The sequence below is a fragment of the Pogoniulus pusillus genome, chromosome 31 (assembly GCF_015220805.1).
Source record: "Pogoniulus pusillus isolate bPogPus1 chromosome 31, bPogPus1.pri, whole genome shotgun sequence".
In the NCBI taxonomy this organism is placed as follows: domain Eukaryota; kingdom Metazoa; phylum Chordata; class Aves; order Piciformes; family Lybiidae; genus Pogoniulus; species Pogoniulus pusillus.
In genome coordinates, this window is record NC_087294.1 from 5,797,491 (window position 1) to 5,825,407 (window position 27,917).

General features: G+C 43.9%; 1 protein-coding gene across 8 annotated transcripts in view; it reads left to right on the forward strand.

Moving 5' to 3' along the window:
• The first annotated feature begins 1,509 nt into the window (after positions 1-1,509).
• The window catches only part of HIVEP2 (HIVEP zinc finger 2), a 187,511-nt gene continuing 161,103 nt past the window's right edge, over positions 1,510-27,917 (forward strand). For 2 of the 8 annotated variants that reach the window (XM_064169422.1, XM_064169426.1), the window contains exons 1-2: positions 3,405-3,514; positions 6,125-6,185. The gene's annotated coding sequence lies outside the window, so the exon portion shown is untranslated. Of the gene's footprint in view, positions 2,252-3,296; positions 3,382-3,404; positions 3,515-6,124; positions 6,186-20,926; positions 21,053-21,461; positions 21,542-27,917 lie in introns of those variants that run through there. The other 6 variants (XM_064169424.1, XM_064169427.1, XM_064169423.1 and 3 more) reach the window with 6 other exon arrangements.

Below are 27,917 nucleotides of genomic sequence, written 5' to 3' on the forward strand. Positions count from 1 at the left end.
CCCAAGAAATCCCAAGACTGTCACACAGCTCCTGGACTGGGCACAAGGAATCGCTGTGAGCCTGAATCGAGGGCCACCAAAGTCCACAGGGGGCAAGGACTGTATTAGGGTGACAGGATATTTATTAATAGATTTTATGCCTCTGTGTTGCCAACTCCAAGCAATGAATTGTTAGCATTCCCTAAAAGCTGCAGGAAGGATCTAAAATTCTTAACTACTCAATTTGTAAAATACTGTTTTCTTTGCCTTTGCCTAAGAACTACTGCTTTCAGGATTTATATGCATATTCTTTCATTTTCATCCACAAGGCTAAAATTCTTTACTTGAGGTGAACCAGCATGATAATCTCAGGAGCTAGTATGACTTCTTATGTCATAGTGCCAGCACTGTGAGTTGACATCACTTCAAATCACCTTACAGTAGTCTTCAAATGCAGTTCAGTGGCTTCCCCAAAAGAAAATAACTTCGCTCTGACTGCAAAGCCGAGCTCGCCTCTGTACCACTGCGAAGCCAACCCAGACGAAGTGGAAAAGGGACCCTCGAAGTGGCTCAAAGACGGAATCATCCGGGTGAGTGTTACAGCTGCCATGGGAAATTTAAGGCAAACGCTTTTCCCCATCATCTCGCCGCGGTTTAGCTAACTTAGAGCCATTGCGAGCAGCAGGACCCAGCGCAGGTGTCAGTGCGGTACCGGCGCCGGGTCCCGATTCAGCGACAGCTGGAACAGCAGCAGTTGGTTGGCAGGCGTGAGAATGCGGTGAGATGGTCTCAGGAGGCGCCAGCGCCGCCTCGCCCCCCCCGAGAGGGCATTCCCGCTGTGGCGCTCCTGCGCCGCTGGCGGGCTGGCTGCGGGGACCGCAGGGGCGGCTGATGCGGGACACCGACCCCGACCCCGGCCTGTCCCGGCCCCGCCCCGCTGCTGGACATTCCGGGCGCTCATTGGCTGCCGGCGGCCCCGTGAGCTGCGGCGGGGGGAAATGGGGGCGCGAACCCCGGCGCAGCCGTTAGCCGGCCTGAAGTGGCCGTCACCCCGAGCTGCCGCTGGCACCGTCCGTCCTCCCGCCCGCCCTCGGGGAACGCGGTTCGCCGCGGCGCTGGCGGCGAGATGCTGTTAAAATAAATGCCTGTGAATGCGGCAAAGCCCGGGGCGGCTGGCTGCGGGGGAGCTCCCAGCCCTGCGGGGCAGCGGGGAGTCTCGCCGTGGCAGTGTGCTGCGCGAACACTTGCAAAGGGCCGTGTACCAAGTGGCGAGCAAGGGTCAGCTTCGGGGGCGCCTGCTGGCACTTGAGTGGGCGCCGCCGGCAGGCGAGCTGTGCAGGCAGGGACAGCGGCCGGCACGGGGAGCCCCGACGTGGTATTGTTCTGCCTGACAGATAATGTGATCTTGACCAGGGAAGAGCGAGGGGAAGGAGGGGCCGGGGGAGGGGAGGGAGAAAAAAAAAGGCAGCGGAGGGAGGGACTGGGGGGGTGGCAGGAGGATCCCGCGCTCCCGGAGGAAATTCTCAGGCCGGGACGACGCGCGGCTTGTGAGCGGCAAGTCGGAACTGGCTCTCCTGGGAGTTCCCTAGGCGGCGAGGGGGAGGGGGAGCGGCGATCTCCGCCGGCGGGGAGAGGCCGCGGCTTCGCCCTCCGAAGCCCTGCCTCCTCCCTCCCCTCCCTGGCTGTACGGCAGCGCACCTCTCCCCCCGCCGCCTCGCACACACACGCACACACAGACACGCAACGCGGGCGGGCAGCGCCCATCGCCCCGCGGCCGGTCGCTGCCGGTCGCGCCCCGCTCGCTCCCCGCCGGCGCGCGGGGGGACCCGGTGACGTCACGGGCGGCGCGCTCCCCGCGCTCGCTCCGCGCTCGCCGCCCTGTAAGTTGTGTTCTGGGAAGTGGTGCCAGGAATAGCCCGGTGGAGCTGCCTGCAGCGCGGAGCGCGCCCTCCCGCCTCGGCCGGGGCGGGCTGCGGCTCCGGGCCTCCGCCTCTCCCCTGTGCAACACCAGCCCCTTCGCCACTGTCAGGGTGATGGTGATGAGCCTTTCCAAAAAGAGGGAGAGAAATGACCTGCCTTAAGATAAATGCGTGAAACGGGCGCCCCTTGGCCGCTGGAATATCTCTTGTCTTTATATAAAGAAGCGCCGCGAGCCACCTCACTCCAGGCAAGCCCTTAGCCAAGGAGCAACAAGAGCGCCCGGCGGGATCAGCAACAACAACAGCAAGGGCACCGGGAGGGCTTCCCTCCTTCCTCCTCGGTGACTTTCCAGGTGAGCAGCAGCGGCTGCTGCGGGCAGCCCCCCCACTCCTTGCCCGTCTCTTGCCCGCCGCTCGTCCCCTGTCACCGGCACCAGCTGACAGCCGCGCCGAGCTGCCGGCTGAGGGTGGCTGCCAGCGCTGGGGGGTCACTCCGGTGGCGGAGCCCGGGATCCAAAGCGCCGTGGGGCCAGCTTTGGAGCCGCGGCGGAGAAGGTGCTTGTCGAGCAGGGGGGTCTGATGACAGCACTCCGAGTGCCTATCGAGCAGCTGTCGGCGCTAACGCCGCTGGGCGACCCCCGGTCCTGGGGTTGCAGGGGTAAATGGAGGGCAGGCGGGGGAGGGCGCCGGCGGGGGAAGCCAGTGGAGCTGTAAAAGCGTCGGACCGGTAAGTCACCTCTGTGGCGGCGGCGGCGGCTCTGGGCACTGGCAGTCACCGGTACCGTCCCCAGGGCACCACGACCGGCGGCCCTTCCCTCGGAGCTGGCGCCGGAGGGGGGCCGGAGACAGGCCTTTGCCGGTGACACGCCGTTAGGAAATGTGGGGAATACCCAGCTTGTAAGTGTATGCAGATGAGGAGCAGGCAGCCTTGCGTAATCCCCTCCTGTGGCGAGGAATGGGCTTGGTCACCGCCGAGGAGAGGCACTGGCGGGGGGGGGCCGCCCCACCGGGGCTCTCTCGGCGGCCTCCAGTGCCCTGTAGGGGGGGGGGGCACCCTTAGGGGGGGAGGGCGGGGAGCCCAGGCTACCCTGCGATGAGGCCGGCAGCACGCTGGGAGTAGCGGGGGGTGGTGGTGGTGCGACTGTGTGTGCCAGCAGGTCCTCACGTGGGGTGGCCGGGGGGCCGACGGTCACAGGGGATGTGCATGTGTGCGGGGAGCCCCGCCGCCGCGCCGGGGTGCGCCTGTGTGCGAGCGTGCGTGTGCGCGCAGCGCCGCGGTGACTGTTCCCTGAAGTGGGTGGGACGTTGGCCCGTTCCGGGAATGTTCCATGACGTGTAAACGCCACAGGAAGGGGGTTAACGAAGGGCTCGGCCGGGGCCACCGCCGGGGCCCTCCCTCTCCCCCCGCCGCCCGCCTGCGGGGCTGCCGCGGGGGCCGACGGCGCGGGGGCTGCCGGGGGCACGGTCCCTTATGTAACGCGGGGTACGTGTGCGGCCGTCGCTGATTATGTAAGCGGCACGTCCGCGCCTGTCGCATAGGATACCTCATGCCGGCACCGCGGCGGCAGGCAGGCAGGGACGCCGCAGGCTACCTTGCTGCGTCCTCGTCGTTGGGAGTAAGTGGGGAGGGGAAAGCCCCGGCTTAGCCCGGATGATGCCCCGCACCGAGGCAGCCCCCTCCGGCCTCCCCGCTGGGAACTGTCGGGCGGCACGGCCTTCTTATCTGTGAGAGGAAGCCTTAGGCGGAAGGGAAGGAGATAATGTCTGTGCTCCAGGTGGTGCCCTGAAGAGCCTCGACCCACGGGCGGCCCCGCTGAGTTAGCCTGCCTGGTGCCGGGTCTCGGCCGTCCGGCCGCCGGCCAGCAGGCCTTGTCTTTGCGGACAGGTGGCCAGGGCTTGCCTCGGAGCAACGATAAAAGTCCTCTGAGCTTGATTTCTCAGAAAAAAGAGTCCTCTGGTTTTTTTTTTTTCTTATTACTTAACAGTAATGGTCAAACGTTATGTAGAGGTGATTTTTTTTTTCCTTTTTCCTTCATGCCTTAAATGCATAAATTAAGGTTTTTCTATGATAGTTCTTAAGTATCCTTTTAAATTCAACTAGAAGAAACGCTATTGAGTTTCAGCAGAAATACTTAGCTAAGTATTTTCCCTTCTTTCGTTTTAGAATGAAGTCAGCTTTAGTATAAAACCTGCCTGGGTTTTTTTTTTGTACTTTATTATGTAATACAGAAACCACATTGTGCTTATTTAGTCGAAGATGTTATGTTTGTTTCTTTAGGACATTTTTTTTTTCCAATACTGTGAATTGTTATGAAAGAAGTAGATGAGGTGGTCAGGGTGGCAAAAGCAAGGCATTAATCGCTAGGTCTGTGTCACTCCATGGAGCTGTGTGTGCAGACGGTACCTGCTGTTCCATGTTTGTGCAGCTCCTAGCACAAGGGGGCTCCGATCATCATTAGAAGCTCTGGGGACATGGATTAATTACAGCAGTTGCTGAATTAAAAGAACTACTGGTCTAACACGGTACAAATTCAGCAGGCCCAGTTTTTGAATTGTGGTGTTGTGAGTTGCCACTGACTACCAGAGGAATTTGATCCTCGTGTTACCAGGACACGGCGTAGAATCCTCAGTGTTTTGATAGTGGAAATGATATGCAGACATGCTAAAAAAAAATGCATCTGTTTTTAAAGATAGGAGAGTCTCTGCCTGTTAGGTTTGCAACATGTGGACATATTTATGTAGATACATGTATCCTGGGGGTTATATTTATTTACAGTTAGACGTTAAATCTTTCCTTATCCTTCCAGTCAGGACTTCTGAAACTTCATGTGTGGATTATCTGAAATTTTGTTCAGGTGGTGGGTTGGTGATGGATTTTTGACTCTTTTTTCATTATTAAAAATAAAAAAGTTAGTGTTTAGAATAGGTTGAGATGATTTTTTTTTTCATGCAAGTTCAAATAAGGTGCTGCTGTCATCTGTAAATACATTAAACGTTGCTGTGGTTTTCAGCTGTGCGAAGGTAGCAGTGATATGGTACAAAGTCAGAGTGTCATTTTTGTTGATAGAGTAATCCAAAATTTTAATGGTTTGTTGACTTCATTTTGCAATGGCTATTGAGCATGGCATTTATATGCAGCCTAGCTGAGGTGACATGTTAAAAAATCATTGCTATGGAGAATAGTAAAATTGAGCAGCACTTATCCCAAAGCACAAATGAAGAGGACTCGTAATTATGAATTATGTATCTAAGTCCAGTTGTGTGGCAACAGTGCAGAATGCTTCTTTACAAAGGCAGATTTTTAGATTCTCAAGTGACTAGATTGCCTCATATGTGAGATCTGTTTACAAACCTTCTTGTTACTATGAAGACAAAACAGAGAGCCATATGCATTCATGTGGTCCTTGCTGCATAATGGTACATGTGTCTGCTTGAGCGTTTGGCAGTGTATCATGTTTAGTTTATGTGGTGGCACCCTACAAAGCCATTCCATTTTGACTTTTAACTATTTCAAATGCCATGAGCTGGACTCAGTTGCATGAGTGAACTTATGACACTTGTCCTCAGATTTGTAACTAAGCTGGAAATTTTTAAAGCAAGACGTTTATAGGACATATATAGCATTTTGGTTGCTTATTCACTGATCAGATGACACCCCCCTTTTTTTTTTATTTTGTAATAAGGTGAATTTGATTTAAACAAAAACAAAAGTAATTGCTTGCAGTTTCTGTGCCCCTGTCCTCATAATTTTCCAGTCTTCATCAGCGATAATTGGATTTAATGGTGTTGAACTTGATCTATGGAGGAGGTCCCTTCCAGTCCCTACCATTCTGTGATTCTAGTTACTGGTACTACTTTTGAAATTTAATCATATTGAGAAAGGTAATGGAAATAGAGGAGCTGTGTGTCTGGCAGAGGTGGTTTACTTAAAATACTGCAATGCTTACCCATCAAAGAGAAAAATGCTTGCTGTTTAGAAGTATTACTGTACAGTGTACAAGTGACAGTTATGTGACTTGCATTATGAAATATGGCAAGTTGTCTTCCAAATTTGAGTATGGCGAGGCTGTGTAATGAGTTGTGGTTTGCTATATTGATAGTTAATCACCCAACTCTGTAAAGTAGAGCCCAGCAAGTATCACTTCTGTGTTGTTCTTACTTGATTCTGCATAAGAATTTCAGGTAAATTGCCAGAGCTGAGTACTAACTTTCTCTGCCTGTCTTAGGTCCTAACATAAATCAGGCCCTGCAAAAGTTGGTTCTTCACGTCAGTGGCCTTCACACAAGGTAAAGAGAAGAGAACATTTTATCCATCTTACCTTAGTCATTGAGAAGAGGTGAATCTGACAGTTAAATTATTGTTACTCTTCGTAGGAGGAATGCATTATTACTGGATCTTATGGGCTAAGTCTTCACCAAGAGTTAATTGCTAATACTCTTGAGAGTTCCACAGAAGTGTTGAGTGCAGAGGTTGCATACCGTTGATACTTGGAAAAGGTCTGATAAGTTATGAAGAAACTGCTTTAAAAATTCTTTTCTTTAAAGAGGCAGGTTATTTTTTCTTATCAGATTTCTTAAACATCATCTTCGAAATAGTATGTTGCAGATTAAAATAGCAATTTTGAAGTTCCTTGGTTTTCTCCTATAATTTACTTTATGTTTTTTTTTCCTTCAGTAGAAGGAACTGTCTAGCAGTTCCTGAAGAAGTGAAGAAACAGCAAGGGGAAGCGTCAACTAGATGGAAAGTGGAGAATAGTATTTTTCACAAGTTTCAATCAGTAATTTTGGATGCTACACTTAATTAAAGTTGCACAGAATTATCACAGAAGAACAAAAGTTTCAAGCTGTCTGTGCCATTTTAATAGGAAATAGCTGCTTTCTACAGTCTTGTTTCTCTTTTTGGAGCTTAAACATTTTTTATAAGCCTTTGCAGCAACTCTTCTATTTCAGCAGGAAATATTAAACAATTGATTAATTTGGGCCATATTTTTCATTCTCAAGTGGAATTAGGATGTGTAAAAGTGGTGGTCTGACACCAAAAAAAACATGTGATTTTGGAGGTTTTTACTGATATAGCAAATGGAAGGTACCAAATACTTCTTAATTTTAGCATTCTGAAGTTTTGTTCATAAATTAAACAATTGACTTTACCCAAAGTACTCAATTGTAGCGGATTCCTCCCAGTTAAATTTGTCCCCAGCAGTCTCTCTCAAGAGGCTGTGAGCACAGAAAAGAGGTGAGAGATTATGGTTATGGGTAAGGGAAACTACGTGATGCAGGCATTTCCAAATCCCCAGTGTGAAATACTCAGAAGACATACAAGCTTTGCCTGTCAAATTAAAAGTCTCTTGTCTATTATTTATTTGTTGTTGTCTTGTGATTAATTTCTCACCATCATTAATACAGTCATAAGAATTTCTTTTTGCTCAGAGAAAGCTTTGTGAATTGTGGGTGGTTATTTTCATTTGTCTTTCAGGTAGATTTGTACATCTGCAAAAGGCTCACTCTCTGTTCTCTGTATGCCAGGGTAATAGCAGTGGAGTGTGAAACACAACTGTTCATGGTTGTAACATTGCTTATATTTCTGTATTTCCTTGTTCTGTCCTGGGCAGGCCTCCCTTAACTGTTTCTTGAAACTGAATATTGCCATTTACTTTTTCATAGATGATATGTGAGTAAGCAAAAACTTTTATGTCTTGGGTTGTATTTTTTGTTGTTGTTTTTCCTCCCCCCTCCATTTTCTGTGGATGGGGATGTTAGGACATACCTACCAAAAAATGCACCACCTAGATGGTAGTATTCTGAAACTTATACAGAGTACCAAAGTTGATGTAATTATCACAGAATGATAGGCATTGCTCCCCCTGTGCATGGTTATGCACAACTAGTTTGTATAGTGATTACATCAAATTCTCTGATCTTGTTTATGCATGTTCTATCTCTGTCAGTGTAGACTTGGTCTCAACAGAAAAGTTCTTTCTCAAAATGACAAGGAAAGCATAAGCAATGTAATAGTGTAGTTGTTAACCATCTTACGGCCACTTCATGCACCCATGGGTTTGTTTTGTTGCACCCCAATTTGTGCCTAGCAGGAAATTATTTTACTGGTTTGATTTTTTTTCTTGAGATTTTCTTGAGTTTTGTCCTAATATGCTTACAGGGACTGAAAAATGCAACTCTAATATACAAGAAATTTCAGTCTACACAAAAAATAGTAAACAGTTAAAAAATATCTCTGTTCTTAACAAGTAAATTTACTTCACGGCAACTCAAGTAAATTTTAATAAACTGCTGCAGCTCTGGCTGAAATCTCTGATTTATGTCAACTGCCAAGGGGGGAGAAAGGCATGTACAGTGTTTTTTTTTGAAGGTGTGCTATAATTGCTCTTCTGTCATACAGGAGGAGTTCAAGGTTTGATTGCTGCAGAAGATTTCTTTTTTAGATAGTGATTTATTGGAAATTCCATACAAAGGAAAGCAGTTAGATAATTTGCATGTATAGTTCTGCTGAATAGAAAAGTGAAAGCTAAAGGGAATGAAAATTAGAGTGTTGGGTGACATTTTAAAGGTAATGCAGTGAAGTAGGGTTTGACCTTCATAGGAAAAATAGTCATGGAAAAAAAAAGACAGTTTAATTGTAATTTATTGTGAAGTTTAGACTATTTTGGCTATAGAGGTTAGTATTGCTTCTGTCTTGACTGGACTACCTTAATCCTTCCCAAACTCTAGTTGGTTGCCTGGAATTTCCCTATTCTGAGCTCGATCAGAGTCTGGGTGCACTCCTCATCAAGTGATACTGGGTGTTTTCTAGTAAGACATTTTAAAAGCTTGAAAAGAAAAGTCTAATTACATGTTGTTGGACATGATATCATCTCAGATAACAGTAGAGCAGAATGCTTCATTTTGTTGAAATAATGAGTGGTTTTCCTGTGGAGTAGTATCTACAATTAGATGGAAAAGAGCTTTATATAAAAAAAAAAAATTCCAGTAGGACAGGATCAGGATCATCAGAGTTAGTCTTACTACAGTGTTTTAGAAATTTATTACTATTCTTTTTTTTTTTTGTCTTTCATTTAAACAAGATAAATGTTCCAGTGCCTTTATTTATGGGTATTGTATTTGTGGTTTGCATTAAAACAAAACATGTAGTGTTTGCATGAAATAATGGTGTTGCCCTTCCTTGACAACAAGATGTGACACTTCAAGTGGAGCAAAACTGTCTAGGTCTGACCAAAGTCAGTATTCAACAGAGGCTAAGTTGCTAACATCTATTAATAGTCTTCATAGCTCAGCATGACTTGAGTGTAGTCTATTCACAAAAGTCCTAAAAGTATGTGGAATTTCATGTTCCTTGTATTTCAAAGGCAAACAAAAATAGCTCAGTTAGCTGGAAAATACATCTTCATTTGCTTTAAATGTTGTCAATTTATGTAGAGTTTGAAAGTAATTTTATTTCCTTCTGTCCAATTACTAGCAATGAAAAAAGGATGCTCTAGAGAGTAATTCAGGTCCCTGCTTAACTGACACCTGTGGATGGTGACAGTGTTTGAGTCCCCTATGACATTTTTGAAAAGCAGTTCATCAAGAGAGTTGAATTTTCTAAAACTGGTCTATTTAGCATTGCAGAAGAGAGAACTGGGTACAATTCATGGTCTTATGTAACAATATAGATAGACTAATTTTGACTTCTTATTTAAGATCAGTTAGGTTTATGAACACAGTTTCTGAAGCTGATTTTGAGAGTTTTTTCCATGGATTTGGCTGAGGTAAAATATTTTTTCATTGGAAAAATACATTTATTTTTGGCTGGCCACTCATAGGCTACTAATCCAAATTCTCTATTTTATTTAAGTCAGTAAAAGTTGCTAAACTTTGGTAAAGGTAGGATTTAATTATGAACTTTGAGACCATAAAGTTGGACATCTTGATATGTCCAACTGTGTGATATGATAGTCTAGTTTGATCACCAGGAGAGGACTCGATACTAGGCTCTGAGGGTAATGAGATAGTGCTTTAAAATCTTTGCAAAGCTATGTGAATTCTTTAATGGTGTCAAACAGCAGCCTATTCCATTATGTTGTACTTGGTCCTACAATACTTGCAAAATTCCTTTAAAAGCCAGTGGATATTTTCACAGTGCTACTTGGCTAGAACCTTTGTTTTCTTAAGGCTTAAATGATGGATGAACTGCATGTATTTAATTTTACGAGGTGCAGTTGAATCATGATACTGGCTTAGCAAAGTGTTGGTAATACCTCTGCAGAAATTTGTGATAAGTGTAAAGGTAGGAGTCATTTCTATAAGACACCTGAGTAGGAAGTGGTGATGTCAGTATGATGGTAGTGAAATACAAACCAAGGATGTAGGGCTTAGGTGATGCCAAATACAGTGTTGCTACCTCTACAGTAGGTTGGTATAGTGGCAAAATGTTGAGATAGAAAGGGCAATAAAATTGGTTTAGTGAGTTATCTGTCATGCTTGATACATGCCATAGTTAAAGAAAATTCTGATTTACTTAATTACTCATTAAAAAAGTACACAAGTTGTACTTATCTTTGACCTAATTTTGCATAGTGGGTAATGTTAATTATTGGTGAAAAATCTGAGAATCATCCATGTGTTAGTAAAACTACCACATGTTCTGGAGTAATTAGCAGAGCAGTTTTGAGTCAGCTGTGTTTTTGTAAAGGAGTAAGGTTGTAAGGTGGAACTGATACAGCAGTATGAAGCTTCCTGTAGCACCTTTCTTTTGCTTGATGTGTCGTTGACAGGGCTTTGGTCTGTCAAGTGTCAGGAGACAAAAGGATGAGGTGTAATACCTTCATTTTCTCTGCTTTGTTTCTAGCTCAGCTCACTAATAGTTGAAAACTGTTACCACATAGCTATTCTGTGGTTCCATTCCTTTAGTGATCACTTTGTGGATGAAAACTCACAATTCTGTATGTTTTTCTTATGAGCAGGCTTGGCAGAGAGGTGCTAAAGTAATAAACAAGGAAATGGAAGCATATTGGATCCTCCAAAACTTCTCTTTTGGAGCAAGGACAGAGTGCATTTATACAGTGCCTTGGAAATTCTTGCTTTGCTTTGTGGTTGTACAGATTTCAGCATCCAGAGTTGACAAACCTTGAACTTCTATGATGGCAGGTTGACCTGGACACATGCCATTGTAAAAATAATTAGTGTGCAAGGCGAAGAACCTCTGATTCCCCCACTCCATGGCAATAAAGACCCATGTGACTGTGAAATTCTTTCCACACACCTCTCCAAAGCTTTAGTGCAGCATATTTTCCACAAATGGAGAGACTAGGAGAGAATCCTTTTAATTATCTTTCTCATAACCTTAGTAACTGAAGAAGAAACCAAGGATGTATAATACATGTTTTTAGATGCATGCTGATTGAGATTGAGGCCTAGAGGACAATTACAAGTGCCTACAAGAAGTTATTTTTATCAGATCAGGTCTTCCTCAAGCGTTAAGTCTTAAGCCTAGAGAATTTTAGTAGTACAGCCTTTAAAACCCCTGTCCCATTGCAACTCATAGCAGTTTATCTTGATGAATAACTAAGCTGGTGCCTTCTATGAGGTGTGCATACAGTGATGGCATCCTCTAACTTCCATTCTTTGGCACTTCCACAGGTAATTTACACGCAAAATACATTGCTGCCTTCTTTTACTCAATGCTTGCAAGTATTCATAGAATCATAGAATCAACCAGGTTGGAAGAGACCTCCAAGATCATCCAGTCCAACCTATCACCCTGCCCTATCCAGTCAACTAGACCATGGCACTAAGTGCCTCATCCAGTCTTTTCTTGAAGACCCCCAGGGACGGTGCCTCCACCACCTCCCTGGGCAGCCCATTCCAATGGGAAATCACTCTCTCTGTGAAGAACTTCTTCCTAATATCCAGCCTATACCTACCTTGGCACTGTTTTGATGTAATTTAGTTGCAGTATCATCTGATCCTGGCCAATAGTTCAACCAACTTAAGTAACAAGCATGGGAATAAATGTAACCAAATTTTACTAGCTTTTTCTCAGTCCAGTGGGTTGTCCAACAAGTCAAGAGTGTAATAAATAGGTTTTCTGGCTATTTACAGGCTCACACAGTAGAAAACACTGCTGTTTTCATTACATAATTCAGACTGTATCACATCCAGATGATGGGATGACATCTGTGCTTTTATCTTAGCCAAAATTGCAAGGTTTTTTCCTTCTAGTTTTGCCTTACTGCACGAAGAAATATCTAAGCATTCATATACAGTTACTGTATGTTTGTGTGATCATGGCTTTTGCTTCTGGTCATATTTTGTCTCCTTCACGGTGCAGTGTACCTGGAATAACTTCATGAAGGCTCCTGATTGCAGCTCTGGCTCACTTGTCACTGACTGGTTCAACTTCTGCTATCATTTAAATATAAAATAAATTACTTTAAATGTATTTGTATTAGTTATGTGTTAGCATTTATTTCACAGGTGTGTACATAAGTGCATATACATAGCCACATTTTGTTAGAGCATTAACGTGGCTTTTTTTATGTTCATGATGAAGTGCTGTGGTTTCACTGTGATGCAGTGTTATCAGAATCTGCCCATGTGATGTTTCTAAAGTGTTATTGACTGTCTCAGGCAGTCCTGAGCCTCACAAATTGCCTAAAGCTTGCCATGCTAATTTTCCAGCAGGTGTTGGGGTGGTTCAAATCCCCCAGCAGGGCAAGAGCTTGTGAGTATGATGCCTCCTGTAGCTGGAGTAAGAAGGCTTCATTAGTAGGCTTCCTTTGGTGAGGTAGTCTGTAGTATACACCAACCAGAAGGTAATGTGACAAGAAAGTCAAGCAATGAACAAACTATCTGTGTAAATGGCATCATGCCAAAACTTACTGTTCCTTGACCTTCACTTCCAGTGGTGTTGAGTGCAAAACCATCTTGCCCTTATCTCACACTCTTGTCATTGGTGCCCCACAGCTGAGAAGATGACACAAAACTCTGTTCAGCACACCTTGTGCTACCATACGAACAGCTTTGCCTCTTGTGAATAAAATGAAAGCTCTCATTTTGGTTCAAATCCTGACTTCAACAGAAGTGCAGAATTTTTTTTTTTCAATTTTTTTTTTTTTTTGTTTTCATGAGGCCAGGATTTTGCCATCAGTTGTAGATAGAACTTGTACTGCTTACTACTGAAGTAGTGTTCCTCGTGACTGTCTCAGGCTATAAATGGAAACCTTCAGCATGTGAGGTTTTGCTCTTCATTGGATATAGTAACACTAGGTGAGAATATTGAAAAACCTGTCTACATGGAAACAGCCTCTGGATGCTTCAGGCAGAGGAGATATACTACAAAAGGCACTCTCAACAGAAATAATTGTTTCATTGCCAGATGGTATAAAGTAATCTGGAAAGGAAAAGGAAGAACATATTATCGACCCCAAGGTGCTTTCATTATGATTTGGATATAAAATGCATGAAGTCTAAGGTGCAAGTGTTGGAATGGACAGTGGCTTAGAGCTGTGGTTTTAGCCTTTTCTTTATATTTTTTTTCCTGTATATGTAGTTATAACCTTCTGAGAAAGGAATTTGCTGAATTCCTGAGGGCATCACAGTTTCAGCAGAGTTTGTGACCTTGGAACCTGGACTGTACCTTACCTGTGCTGTATGCTTGTTTCTCTAGTGAAATGCCAGTATCTGAGTTTGGAAGTGCTTATTAAGATATGAAAAACTTTCAGTTTCTGCATGGTATCATTTTGGTATTGTTAATGAGATCTGGTATCTTCTTGTCTCAAGTGACATGATTTCAGAGTTGTCTCTTGGTTTTTTGCCCTGCTTCTGGTATAGTTCAGCATTGAAAAGATACAGGAAAACAATATTTACAATAGGTTTACAAGGTTCCAGGGTGATTTTCTTTCTAGTGTAATCTGCCTGTCCTATGTATCTAGTTCTCCTTCTGAAGCTTAGTAGCACCAAACTGAATTTGCTTATCACTGATAACTGGGTTTCTCTTTGCACTTGCCCACTTTTAAATGTAATTTTGAAAGAATCTTGCACCTGATGAGTTGATTAGAGAGGAGATGAGCTATTTTCTTACTTTTAATACTGCGAGCAAAATAAAGAAGGAAGAGGAAAAAGCCCAGATCAACCAAAGCTTATGACATGGTTTTAGAATGCATAACCTTGGGCAAAACGGGGCAGTCATTGGAGTAGTTCTTGGGTAACCTAATTGTTTGATAAGCGTCCTTGCCTGTTTAAGTTGCTGTTGGTTGTTGGAAACATTCCATTTTTAAATTTGTGCCTTGCTGCATACCCTGAGGTATGTGTACAACCCACTGTAATTGCACAGTTTATTATTTTATTAATGAGAGCTATGATAATGTGTTGGCTCATGAATTCCCTCCAGTCCAGGTATGGTCTCCTGATTGCCCAGGGTTCTGCAATTTTGTCGTTCTGTTGCAGGGATGGTGATGAAAAGCAAAAGCAAAGGCTTTACAAGCATAGCTTAAAGAACTCAGACCTTGCTCTACAGCCTGTATTTGATGTGTTATTGCAACCAAGGGCTGGAAAGGTAGCTAGGACCTTTTTAACATATGCCTAATGAATAATTACAGAAGTGGCAGAAGTAAATTCTTAGTACATACTCCCAAGTACCTGAGACTTTGCCAGCTGGCATGAGGAGGATGCACACTTTAATTTGCCTTGCTAACCATAACAGAGCACCCCTTAGTACTTCTTTGATCTGGGTCTCTGCTGCCTGCCTCTTTGCCTGAGCGGCTGGAAGACTTGCGCTTTGTTTGCTGCAAGGCACACAACAGTGAGCAAGCATCTGGCGTGCAACAGCAGCTCCTATTTTTAATGAGCCTCAGGGGTAGCAGGCACACTAGGGTGCTCATTCCCATGTTCCACAAACTATTTCTGTGTGCATATACTAGATTTGTAGTACAAGAGCAAGGAGTAGCACCAGTGGAGGTGTGGTCTGCGGAGGAGTTGGGGAAATCCAGTTTACTCTGTTTGTAACTCTGGAAACAAAACTATCCTGTTTTTGCCATCGTAAAACACCACAACCTCAAACAACTAGTACTTCCTTCTTGCTGCTGCCCTGCTTTACTGGTACACTGTAAATCTCTGACCCTGGGTTTACAAGGTCTGGGGAGCTCTCTGAGGACACCGTGGCAACCTGCGTTCCTCCAGCCTGGAGGACTGGGTGACAGTGAGTTCCCACAGAGCGTGTGGCAGCTGACTCCTTACTGTGGTGGCTGGTATGGTTTTACACGTCTTCTGAAGCTGCTCATTACAGCACTTGGTTCTTCTGGCAGGGCTTTTCGCAGCTGTAGCCTTTGTAGCTTGCTGTGGCAAGGTTTTCTGATGGGACAGATGGTATATTATGTAGAAACCCACTGTATTTTTGTGTCACTGATTTTTCTTTATTTTGCTGTTTATCTTCCCTTTTTTTTTAATGTGAGCATATAGCATAAGTGCAGAACTTGGAACTGATATCAGATTTGCATTTGCTAGATGAATCTTTATATTTGTGTACTTGTGCACTATTTCACACTGATTAGTGTGTGCTTTCTGAGACTTTAGGGAACAGGATTTTGTCATTGGAACTCAAATTATTATAGTTCCAAATACTGTAAGGGAAAAACAGCCTGCAAAAGGAGATCTTTGAAAGGAAAAGTGAAAGTCTTAAGGTTTTTGTACTCACTGGAGTACAGTTTTGTTTTTAGGTCTAGATGTGTTTTCTGTGTCTAATCTTTGCTGTGTTGTTTTTTTTTTTTTGTTTTATTTATATGATCTGGTCAATTTGAGTGAAAGTACTATTCCCATAAGAAAAATATTTATTCTAAATATTATTGTTGCCTAGGATCTTCTTGAATTCATGAGATACAGAAGCAGTCAAGTTGATTTAATATTTTCATGATTTTTATAGTGTTTTCCTGTTGTTTCCATGAAAGCAACAAATATTTTTAGCATTTGCTTTTGGTTTCATGAAATTAAGTTACCTGCTGAAAACTGCAGATTCTTAAGCATTAGTTTCAGATCTGCTTTGTCTTGAATAGGTACTTAATATTAGATAGTACTTTGTCTTGAATAGGTACTTAATGTTAGATGCTGCTTTGTTTTGAATAGATACTTAATGTTAGATACTGCTTTGTCTTGAATAGATACTTAATAGTAGATATTGCTTTGTCTTGAATAGATACTTAATAGTAGATATTGCTTTGTCTTGAATAGATACTTAATATTAGATAGTACTTTGTCTTGAATAGATACTTAATAGTAGATACTGCTTTGTCTTGAATAGATACTTAATATTAGATAGTACTTTGTCTTGAATAGATACTTAATAGTAGATACTGCTTTGTCTTGAATAGATACTTAATATTAGATAGTACTTTGTCTTGAATAGATACTTAATAGTAGATACTGCTTTGTCTTGAATAGATAATTAATATTAGATACTGCTTTATCTCAAGTAGGCACTTGAAATAAACTAAATATGTGAACAAGGCCCAAAATAACAACTGGCTTTTTCTCCTGCATAGCTTCTCCCACTTAGCTTTTCTCCCACTTAGCTTCCAAGACTTAATGTATTTTGTCCAAAGAATCTCTGTAAGTCATTATTTATAAAAGATACAATCACATGGTTTGGGTTCCTCTTAGCCATATCAGTTTCTTACATTAATTTGTGTTTTTTATGTGTGTGTATGTGTTACCATGCATACACTTACACCTACATGATTGTATACACACATTGCATGCTTGCATTGAAACTTTCACACCTTATGTCTATGGACACTCACACACACCTGAAATGCATGGGATCATACAATTTGAAATGTAAGGTTTGTATTTTCATCCTATATTCAACCCTTACAACATAATCACAGAAATGTTTTTCTCTTTGCAATACAGTGTTTTTCCAGTAGCTTCTGAGGCTGTACATCCTCATGTGTGGAGGGACAGAGACCAGCGATGGTGGCGGAGACCCCCCCTGGGGCAGCAGAGCATGGCATGGGACAGCTGAGTGTCGTAGATAAGACAGATGGTGGGGGATAATTCAGGAATTTCCCATCACTACCACTTTAGGGGTGCTTGGATTGTGTCCTTCAGTGATGGGCACTCTTTAATGCTGCATCCCATGTACTGCCACATTTAGGTTGGGTATCAGGCTCACACAGTGGAAAACCAAGCGCCCCACTTCTGTTTTCTGCCACATGTATTTTTGAAGATAAATAATTGCCTGCTATAAGGTTCTTGGCAGCTTAGACCTTGTGATTTTTATTTTCTTCATGAAAAGGGCACAGGATATTTTAATTATCTGTTTATAGGATGGGCTGAAGGAATGCTTATGATGGGGCAGTTCAACACAAAATTTCAGTGGGTTTTCCACTTCTCAAACATTCCTTCCCATGTATACATTTGAGTGATACAATGTAGTGGATTTATTCTAGGCATTGCAGATAGATTGTAAAGGCTAAAACTATAACTATGCTCTTGTGGTCAAGGTCAATGCCATTCTGGGGTGTATTAGAAAGACTGCGGTTAGTAGGTTGAGAGAGGTTCTCCTCCCCTTCTGTTCTCCCTGGTGAGGCCACATCTGCAATATTGTGCCCAGTTCATGTTAGGAGGAAGCTCTTCACAGAGAGAGTGATTGGCATTGGAATGGGCTGCCCAGGGAGGTGGTGGAGGCGCCATCCCTGGAAGTGTTGAAGAAAAGCCTGGATGAGGCACTTAGTGCTGTGGTCTAGTTGAGTGGCTAGGGCTGGGTGCTAGGTTGGACTGGATGATCTTGGAGGTCTCTTCTGACCTGGTTGATTCTATGATTCTGTGATTCCCAGTTCAAGAAGGACCTCAGGGAACTACTTGAAAGAGTCCAGTGCAGAGCAACAAAGATGATTAAGGGAATGGAACATCTTCCTCAGGAGGACATACTGAGGGAGCTGGGTCTTTTCACCTTGGAGAAGGGGAGACTGAGGTGACCTCATCAATGTTTATAAATATGTTAAGGATGAGTGCCAGGAGGATGGAGCCAGGCTCTGCTGAGTGATACCCAATGACAGGACAAGGGGCAATGGGTGGAAGCTGAGGCACAGGAAGTTTTAGGGAAACATGAGGAGGAACACTGTTCCAGAACACTGGAACAGGCTGTCCTGTGGAGTCTCCCTCTCTGGAAATATTCAAGACCTGCCTGGATGTGTTCCTGTGTGATCTGGGGTAGGTGATCCTGCTCTGGCAGGGGGGTTGGACTAGATGATCTTTTGAGGTCCCTTCCAGCCCCTAATATTTTGTGATTCTGTGAGTTTGTGAGAGTCTATAAAGGTGTTAAATATTTTCAGGTAGCCTACTTTGAGTTGTTTCCCTATGCATTTGTACTTGCCACAACCAACTTCTGTTTTGGTGTGGAAAAGCATGTGTTTTCATCAGCATACCAAGGGCAATGATAGTGAGCCTGGTGCACAGTTTGCATGTGTCCCTTTGCTTTAAGTTTCAGACTTCAAATGAAAAGACTCTGCACATATTTTAAAATATGGGGGCCATATTTGGACTCAAAAATGTACTGCAAAGATCCTCAAACTGTGGTAGAGATAGTTCAGTACCATTCTTCAACTAATGTAAAAGTAAGCTACAGTTACCTGTAGATTAACTTTCAGGATGTGGATGGATGTGTGAAAACACTGCTGCTATTCCTTATATTTTCTGCTCTTTAACAGACACTATTGCAGGAGGCAGCCACAGATGGGTGAAAAATACCTGTGTGCTGGTGCTGAATGGCTGCACAGCCTGGCTGCATGCTGCTGTTGTGCCGTGCAGCAATTTTCTCAGTATGGTCAAAAGTACAACTTGCAAATGAGGCTAAAACTGGTTGACCAAGCTTAATCTGAGTGAGTGTGGTACTTTATGGTCAGATTTTGGAAAATCAAATGGCTCTTGTGTCTTGCGTAGGTGCTGTGCGTCGTGGGCACATTCTTAGAGTCCTTTGAAAGGGTTCATCCCTTTTTTCATTCTCTTGAGAGAACATCATTATTCACACCCATTGATGTGTATGATATGGGTTGGATTCTGATCCAGCATCCATATTTTTAAGGGTCAGATTATGATCGCTGTGCTCTGATTGAACTAATCCAAACTGTCTTTGCTGAAGCTAATGCTGCTTTGGTTTGATGCAGTTACAATCAGCTTTTCTTCCTCAGAGATGTATTGTGTACTGCAAATCATTGCCAACATCAAGGACTCTTGTCTGCCTTTATTTTTATTTATATTGAGAAAAAGTCCTAATGGTTAGTGGTCTAGGAAGAACTTTCAGGATCAATTCTCCAAGGTAGTGGCAGAATAAAATACGTAAAAAATATTCTCTTTGTCCTTCTTTTAGTAAAATGAGGAGTTTTGGTAGGCCAGTGGCATTGCATATATCCCGTGAAAGATACTATTTAGTATGACTCCAAGATACACAGTAGTGGTTCCCTAGTTTTAGTTCAGATTCTCTCAGTTACTAGGGCTGAAAGGCTGATGTCTGTTCTCAGTATGACCACAGAGTGATAACTGCAGAAACACAGCAAAAATGCTCCTCTTCAACTAGGGATGGTGGTATGAGATGAAAACCTGGAAAAGCATTTTCCAATCTGCTTGTAGGCTGTTTCATTGAGGTTTGTTAAGTGAAGTACCTCTGTCTGAAAACTGGCTTCTAGTGAGTGGAGAATTGCTACTGTTTTCTTCAGTGCACAGAGGAAAACTCTAGTGGCCTGGACACTAGAGGTTGTTGCTGGGACCTGTGTACTGTGGAATGACTGTATTTGTCATGGTATCTTCACATGTTATTCAGAAACTAGTGAAAAATGGGTCTAGAAAGTGTCTTGTGAGAGAGAGTGTACTGCAAGCCTGCACATCTCTCTGCCCCAGGGAAGTATCAGCTATGACCAAACTACTTCCTATGGATGGTTGTTCAGACTGCTCTTTAAAGCTGCCAGTGGTGGAGACTGAAACCTCCCAGATGATCTTGTTTGGATTCTTAACCATTCTTACCATTACAAAAAGCTTTTCTAATGGTTCAAGCAGATAGTAATAGTGGGTGGGACTGCCATCCAGGTTCTCCCTACACTTGCCAGGTAAGTATGTTCGTTTTACTGCGGGTCAGATGGGCAGCCTGTGAGACAATTGATCAGCAAACGCTAAACTCTCACATGCCCCTACCCAACTCCTCTGTCTTTTCCTTAAGCTAGGCTCTTACGTGCTCTGGAAAGGCAGAGACAGAGCTGCAAAGAAGCATCTGTATTCGCTTTGCTGGGTTGTCAGCCATATCTGACAAGGGACTCCTGTAGTTTTACACTCCGGTTGTGCCTGAAACACATTCACAAAACATGTTTACTCCACAGGATCCAAAAATACGTAAGCCTTGGTTTTCCAGATGCTCGCAGCCGTATGGACTATAGCGAGAGCTGAGTGCATTTCTATACTGTAGTAATATTCCTACACAAGCTGCACAAGGAAAACAAGAGCAGCACGGCTCCTGAGCAAATATTGTTCCTAGTCACATCCGATACTTTGCAGCTGAGCCTGGTGACACGCTGCTTAGCTGTTTTGCTATGCAAGTGCAGAGAACTGCTGTTAGCAATAAAGCCACTGCTGGTTTCTCCTCCAAAACCTCCCTCCTTGCAGTGCATTGGAAATGACTGAACTTTGGCCCTCAATCTGCTGACACCCTGAGGGAGTGTAAATGTAATGACGTCTTTGCTTGTTTCAGCTGCACAACAGGAAACGCTCATGGCCTCCCCTTCTTCCTGCTCTGAGAAAGTGCTGCCTCTTTTTTTTTCTTCTCTTCCCCTGCAGTCTAGTGGGCTGAGACCTAGTTTCAGGTCTGGGCTCGACAGCCAGCTGGTGCTCACACAGGGCCCCCATCGCTGCTGCCTCCTTCCTGGTGCAGCCCTCCCTATTGCTGTGCTGTGGTGATGATGCCAGAAATACAAGCAGTTTAAAAGTCTTTTTTTTTTTTATTCTCTTTTTTTTTTCCCCTGGAGAAGTGACTGAGAAGAGGATAGTTATGTGGCAATGGCTTGCTCCATGGAGCATGTCACTGGATACAGCTCAGCTGCAAAGACCAGGATGGTCAGGTGATGCTTTGCCTTGGGGACACCACATCAGTTGCGTAATATAGAGGACAACCCTGTCAGGTGGGCATTGAAAGAGCCTGGAATACGATCCCGATAGTGCTGAATAATGCTGAACGTACTGAGTCTGGACAGATTTCTTTACCTTGCTGGGAATACAGAGCCTTGGTTCTTACAGAGCCTCGATTCTTGCAGAGCCTTGACAGGAAACCTGCTTAACCCTCTCTGGCTGCTGATTTTACTATTTGTAACCAAAACAGGGATATGAGTAAGAATGGTTATTGAGAAACACAAGCATTTTGCAGCTGACTCAGGGAGGAGGATTTCTTCTCATCAAAGTCAGCCAAAACATTAAAGCAATACAGCGTTCTGGCAAGTGAGATTAATTGATTGAGTATTCAGCTGTTTGTTATTCTCTAATTATTGGGGGTGGGGGGGGTGGGTCACTGTTTAAAAAGAACCTAAAACGTGTATGCAGTAGGAATTATGTCTGTTGTGGGGTGAGAAGAAGCACCGAGTAGTCCAGACTGCAGCATCCTGGATTTGAAAGATGTAATTAACTTTGAATGTAAACAATGCTGTTGCTTATTAATTTGTTTAATGTTGCATAGGCATCTTCCTTGAGAAGCAGCTTTTGTCTGGGTTCTGTAATGACCAAGTTCTGATTTACCTCATTAATTTATCACGCTACTTACCTAAATAACTGTTGTTTTTATAACAAGCCAGAGTTATGCAACATGAATCATGCCTGGTGAGATGCTTGTAAGCAGGGAAAAGCAAGAAAAGGCAAAGAAATAGTGGCATTTAACCTTTTGTGGGATAGGACATGGTTGGGTTTTGAAATTAAATATTGTGTGTTGGTACTTTTAGCTGTACAGACAGGGTCCAGTTATTCATTGTGAGGATGTGTCTTGAAACGAAGTCGTGGGATGGGAATGTCAGAAGAGTGAATTTGCTCAGGCATGTGCAGTCCTTGGAGGTTTTTGTGTATGTGCATGCCAAATTCCTCACACCCTCCCCCCACCCCAGATCTTCCCAATTGTTTTTCCCTTGGAAAACCACTATAGAATAATAAATGGGGAAAGTCTTTTAAATGGAACTGATTTCATGTGTAAAATAAAATAACCTGATGAGCTGTGATTGCCCCTATAAAGTGGTATATAAATCTCTTGTTTTAAATATGCCCCTATAGGGTCATTAGACATGTATGCAATACAATAGTCCTCTGTCTCAGGAGAGTTTGCAACCAGTTTATGGAAAGGGGAAGCAAATGACTGTATGGATACATTAGAATAAAAGCAATTGATTTTAAGTTAAATCTTCCTTTAGTGATATTTCCTTGACAATTACTCAGTTTTAATCTTCAAAGTCATGCTGAGTTGTTAAGCCAGGGCTGAGTTTTAGCTTTAGTAGCATGGATACAAATACTAAATATCAGGAAATAGAGATGTGAGAATAACAGATCTTTGGAAAAGGAGTGAGTATGATGACTTGTTGGGAAAGGAGTGGGAATAATGATTTTTTAGGAAAGGAATGGTTTAGTGCTCCTGAATTCCCCTTAGAACTGTCCTGTTCCTTTTCATTTTGGCCAAATAATTCTATATTTTCCCTTCCTTTCATCTATAACTGTGAGTTATATAGATAAGTAACTGTGAACTGTTGTGTGGGGTTGTTTACTGCTGTATTCTGAGCCTCTTACTGTTATTAGCAACAAATAAGAATGAGTGCTGATATCTGTGGTGTTTCCTTAAACATTAACCCTGCGTGCTTAGGTACGCAGAGGGTGAATATTCATTGCTACAGACAAGAGCTGAAATGCTGTCATGAGAAACAGTTACATCTGTAAGTGGCTTCTGTAGGCAGCACCACAGCTGATAATCACAGCGCAGAGAGCAGGAGATGAGCAAGCACAGATGGAAGCATGTATTTTCTCACATGGGAGGCCATTCAGGTCATGGCCAAGGGATGCCCAAAAGGCACTACAAGGAAGTGGGGGCTGCAGTGTTCTCATTATGTCTTTATCTTCCAAAGAAATGCAGGATTTCTCATGGACTGTCAGTGCAGCATCCTTCAGGAGGAGCTTGCTATTTTTATGAGAACTTAACAGCAAATTCCAGTTTTCAGGAGAATTTTCATTTGTTGTTCTGAATGACTTAGTTCTATGTAGTGATGTTACTGTGTGGCCGTTTGAGCTGATCCTCTAGCTCAGACATAGGGGAGAAATGAACATTCCAGGGATAGGCCACATAAATGGCAACAATAGATAAATTAATATAATTTCATTGGAGCATCAAGAACTTAATGTCTAGAAGCACAGTTTGTTCTCCCCCCTTCTCCCGCTGGCTTCGGCTGCTGTTTTGGCTACTGCTGCTTCCACTGAGCCACCAACATACTGTTACACTGGCAGAAGCTGAGAGCTGGGGGATCTAAGCAGTGGTGCATAAGGACAGCCAGATCTGGTCGGTGGAGTAAGACCTTTTCCTGAATCTGCATGGTGATAACCAAATAGAGTTCATCACATGCATTCTGTTTGTAGCAGCTCCAGTACACAGTATCACAGAAGGTTAGGGGCTGGAGGGGACCTGGAGAGATCATCTAAGGATCACCCATAACAGATCACACAGGAACGCGTCCAGGCGGGTCTTGAATATCTCCAGAGAGGGAGACTCCACAACCCCTCCTTGGGCAGCCCATTCCTGTAGTCTTTACTTTTGAGTCTGTATTGGGTTTTGGCTTGCTAATACTTATGTCCCTTCTGCAGCTCCACTACTTGCTTAATGCAGGTGAATGTTATATTATTGTTGACATTTTTGTGCACGCTATTAGTAGTAACATGGGCACAATTTTTTTCCCTATCTGGTTAACTAGGAGGGTTTAAGAGTAATGGACTTGAATTTCTCTTACTTTTATGGATAAGTCCTTATTGCTTTGTAAAGAGCTGAAATGCCCAAGGCCAGGAAGGTAGGAGGGAGCACTGGAGTCCCAGGGAGTTTTCACCCCACATTTTGGTAGAGTCCATGAGATGAACATAGCTGCAAAGGGGGATGTTGGCTGTCTGCTGTGTTACATTGTCTGCCAATAGCCTGTACCTGCTGGCCTTGGCTGGGGTCTGAATGGGGATGGGCTGAGGGCTGCCAGGCGGTGAGCTGTGTCTGTGCAGGCACAGGCTGGAGCCACGGCACACAGGCACTGCTGGGCTTGACACCCGTGGGGAGCAAGGATTGTTCACCACCTGCTGTGGGAGGTATGGGCTGGCCTTGCTTTCTGGGTGGAGTTTTTGTTGAAATAAGTGTGATCTGAGTGAGCAGAGTCCAAGGCAACTATGGGGCTGCCAGATGAAAGGAAGTAATTGCTGCGAGTGGCGGTGATGGTTGAGTGGGAAGGGGATGTAGCTATGTGTGCAGGCAGTGACCTGTCCCTTCAAACCCAGAAGTATCTTCTGGTTATCAAGTTGTTTCTGTATTGCAGCAAACCTTGAAATAATTACCACCTCTGTTTCACCATTTTAGCAAGTTAAAAAAAGATTAAATTTGCACTAATTATTTAACTACAAGGATTGCTCAGCATGAAAATGCCTAGGTGGGAGCTATGCTTCAATGAGTAAAGGAGGGAAACACATTCCACATTACATTTGTCATGTTTCATGTTGTATTTATATTTCATTGCCAGTCCATCTGCAAGAAGTCTTCTCCTAGATTGAAGCATGTTTTTCAAGAAAGAAGATGAATGTACAGCCAGGCTGATAAAAACAAAGTTTTAGTCTGAATAGATTAAGATTGCAGAGTTTTAATAGAATCATCTCATTGTTACAGCCTTACTTTCTCTTAGCTCTGGTTATGCTATGAGTCTTGTGTGTATGATCTCCAGTTTGTCTTACTGAAACACAAACATTCTGTGCCTTCCCCTAAGCTACTCTATGTGAGAAATCAGCCCTTAGGTAATACTGAAATTTGTATAAAATACATCCTGAGCAGGTATGTGGTCTTGGCTCCTGCCTCAGGAATGGATTTCCTTGCCTGGTTGTGCTGTAGTCCCACACAGCCTGTCCCATGTGAGCATGCTGCTGCTTTGGTAGAGAGAGATCACAAGTCACAATGGCTGTGGTGTTTGTGGAGGTGAGAAGCAAAGGCTTGTCTGCAGCTGTAGACAAGACTGGCTGTGGGGAGCGGGTTGAATGCACCATCAGTCTTACCAAGGTGAGTTCCACACTGCAGCGGTGTTGCCATCGTACATGTTTCTTTGGAGGCACCAATGCAACAACACTTCTGTGTTGTAGAGAGCTTGTTTGGCTGTTCAAAAATGTGTGTTTTATCTTTCTTTACTCAGGTGACCCTGACTTTGACCCTTCTCAATGACTTTAGTGAAAATTTGCTTTCTGAATGGAATTTGGTTTTCTGAGTGCAGTATGAAAGATTTGGTTTATCTGCATGGAGTGTGCTTGCTTGGGCAGCTACTCTGAAGGCTAGAATGACACTGTGCTTCAAAGTATGGTTTATTTCACATGTAAAACTGCTTTTAATGAATGTGTTTGCACTTGAGATTTGAATGTAAAAATGACAGCACCACATGCATGGAATAAACCTCTTAGTTTATTAAGGTGCCATGTTTTACTGTCTGTGATGTGTGGTCAGACAAGCACAACACTACACAGCTAACTTGTGTTTGCTGAATTCTCTACCAAAGAAAATATAGTCTAGCAACTAGCAGGCTAGGCAGGGACTTGAGATCTTCAATCCCCAATTCTACTACACAATTCCTGAGTTTGGAATAAGATTCCTTTCTCAACACCTTACTGATTTACACGTGATGTTATTCATCTGTTTGAGTTAGGCACAAAAATACCATCATCATGCAGTATTTCTGCCTTCCTTATCTTACAGAGATTTCCTATAGATAGGTGCTGGATTCTGCTATGGATTCATAGAATACTAGGTTGGAAGGGACCTCAAGGATCATCTAGTTCAACCTTTCAGGGTAAGCATATAGTTTAAATGAGATGGCTCAAGACCCTGTCAAGCTGGGCCTCGATACTGTCTAATGCAGGAGAAGCCACTGTCTGCCTTGGGAGTCTGTGTAATTGATTCTGTTGTCTAATAGTTTGAATGCTGAAATGTTCTTCTGGCATCCAGTCTGAATCGCCCCAGTAGCAACTTGTACCCATTGCCCCTTGTCTTTACCATCTGACTCCTTGTAAAAAGGGAGTCTCCCTCCTCTTGATAGCCAGCCTTTATGTACTACTACATGGTTATGAGATCTCCCCTAAGCCTTCTCTTCTCAAAGCTGAGCAAACCCAGTTCTCTCAGCCTTCCTTCACATGACAGCTCTTCCTGTCCTCTGATCATCCTCTGTACCCTTTCCACCCTGTCCACATCCTTCTTGTATAGAGAGCCAGTAGGGGTCTAGTGCTATCACTGACTGTTGGATTTGAACCTTAGTTTTCTTTCTTTGTGTGTCAGTTTTTAAGTGACCATTCTCAGAGCTACCATTCCTTGTGCTGTTTACTATAAAAACCTCTGCTCCTAGTATTTATGCTATAATAGATCATACAAGTCATTGCAGAAGTCAAGCTACACACTGTTTTGGAGTCCATTTCTGTCTACTTAAGAGCAAAAATAGCTCAGCTAAGGTACAGTCAGCAGCTAAGGAATTAGGGAAGGGCAACATGCATGGATCAGGATCCAGATGTTCAGTACTGTGTTTACAAAAAGGGTGCATTTTCCTCCCAAACAAGTTGGTCAATGTCAAGGTGGAAATCTGTAATGCAAGACTGTGTTGTGGTGAGTCTTAGGGTGAGCGGCAGCTTTGCAGAGTGGAGGGAAGAGATACTTCTGTTGAGAGGGTGCATATGGGCAATGCAGAACCTGCCAGTTTTACTCTTGCAACTTGCTGAAATCTGCATTTTGAAGTTCAAAAGATAACTGCCTGAGCAAAGTCTTGTTTAAGGTAGCTGTTTGGGATACCACTAAATGTTTTGGGGTCTAGAGGGCACATCAGTACTTCATAAACTAGGAGAGTGATCTTGGGGATGCCTCCAGCCTTGCCTGTACTGAATCTTTGGACAGGTGTGCATCAGCACCAGGGACAGCCTGGAAGTGTCCCTAATTCATGCCAGATGACATCTGTCCCTCTGTATTTGAGGAAAACCTATTTCCCTCCGGAGCGGGGGTGTTGTGACTGAGCTCTGTAAGCGTGTGTGGGAATCGGAGGTGTTGGTAGGAGTCAGTATAGGTTGGGGATTGACCTGTTGGAAGGCAACGAAGGGGAAGAGGATCTTTGAGTCCTAGTGGATGGGAGGTTGACCATGAGCTGGCAGTGTGCTCTTGTGGCCAAGAAGGCCAGTGCCATTCTGGGGTGTATTAGAAGGGCTGGGGTTAGTAGGTTGGGAGAGGTTCTCCTCCCCATCTACTCTACCCTGGTGAGGCCACATCTAGAGTATTGTGTCCAGTTCTGGGCCTCCCAGTTCAAGAAGGACCTCAGGGAACTAACTGAAAGAGTCCAGTGCAGAGCAACAAAGATGATTAAGGAAATGGAACATCTCTCTTACAAGGAGAGACTGAAGGAGCTGGGGCTCTTCACCTTGGAGAGAGACTGAGAGGTGACCTCATGAATGTTTATGTAAGGAGTGAGTGCCAAGAGGATGGGGCCAGGCTCTTTTTGTTGATGCCCAATGACAGGACAAGGGGCAGTGGGTGGAAGTTGAGGCATAGGAAGTCTCATGGAAACATGAGGAGGAATTTTTTCCTTGTGAGGGTGACAGAACACTGGAACAGGCTGTCCTGTGGAGTCTCCCTCTCTGGAAATATTCAAGACCTGCCTAGGTGTGTTCCTGTGTGATCTGGTGTAGGTGATCCTGCTCTGGCAGGGGGGGTTGGACTGGATGATCTTTTGATCCTTCCAGCCCCTAACATTCTGCGTCTCTGTGAGCTTG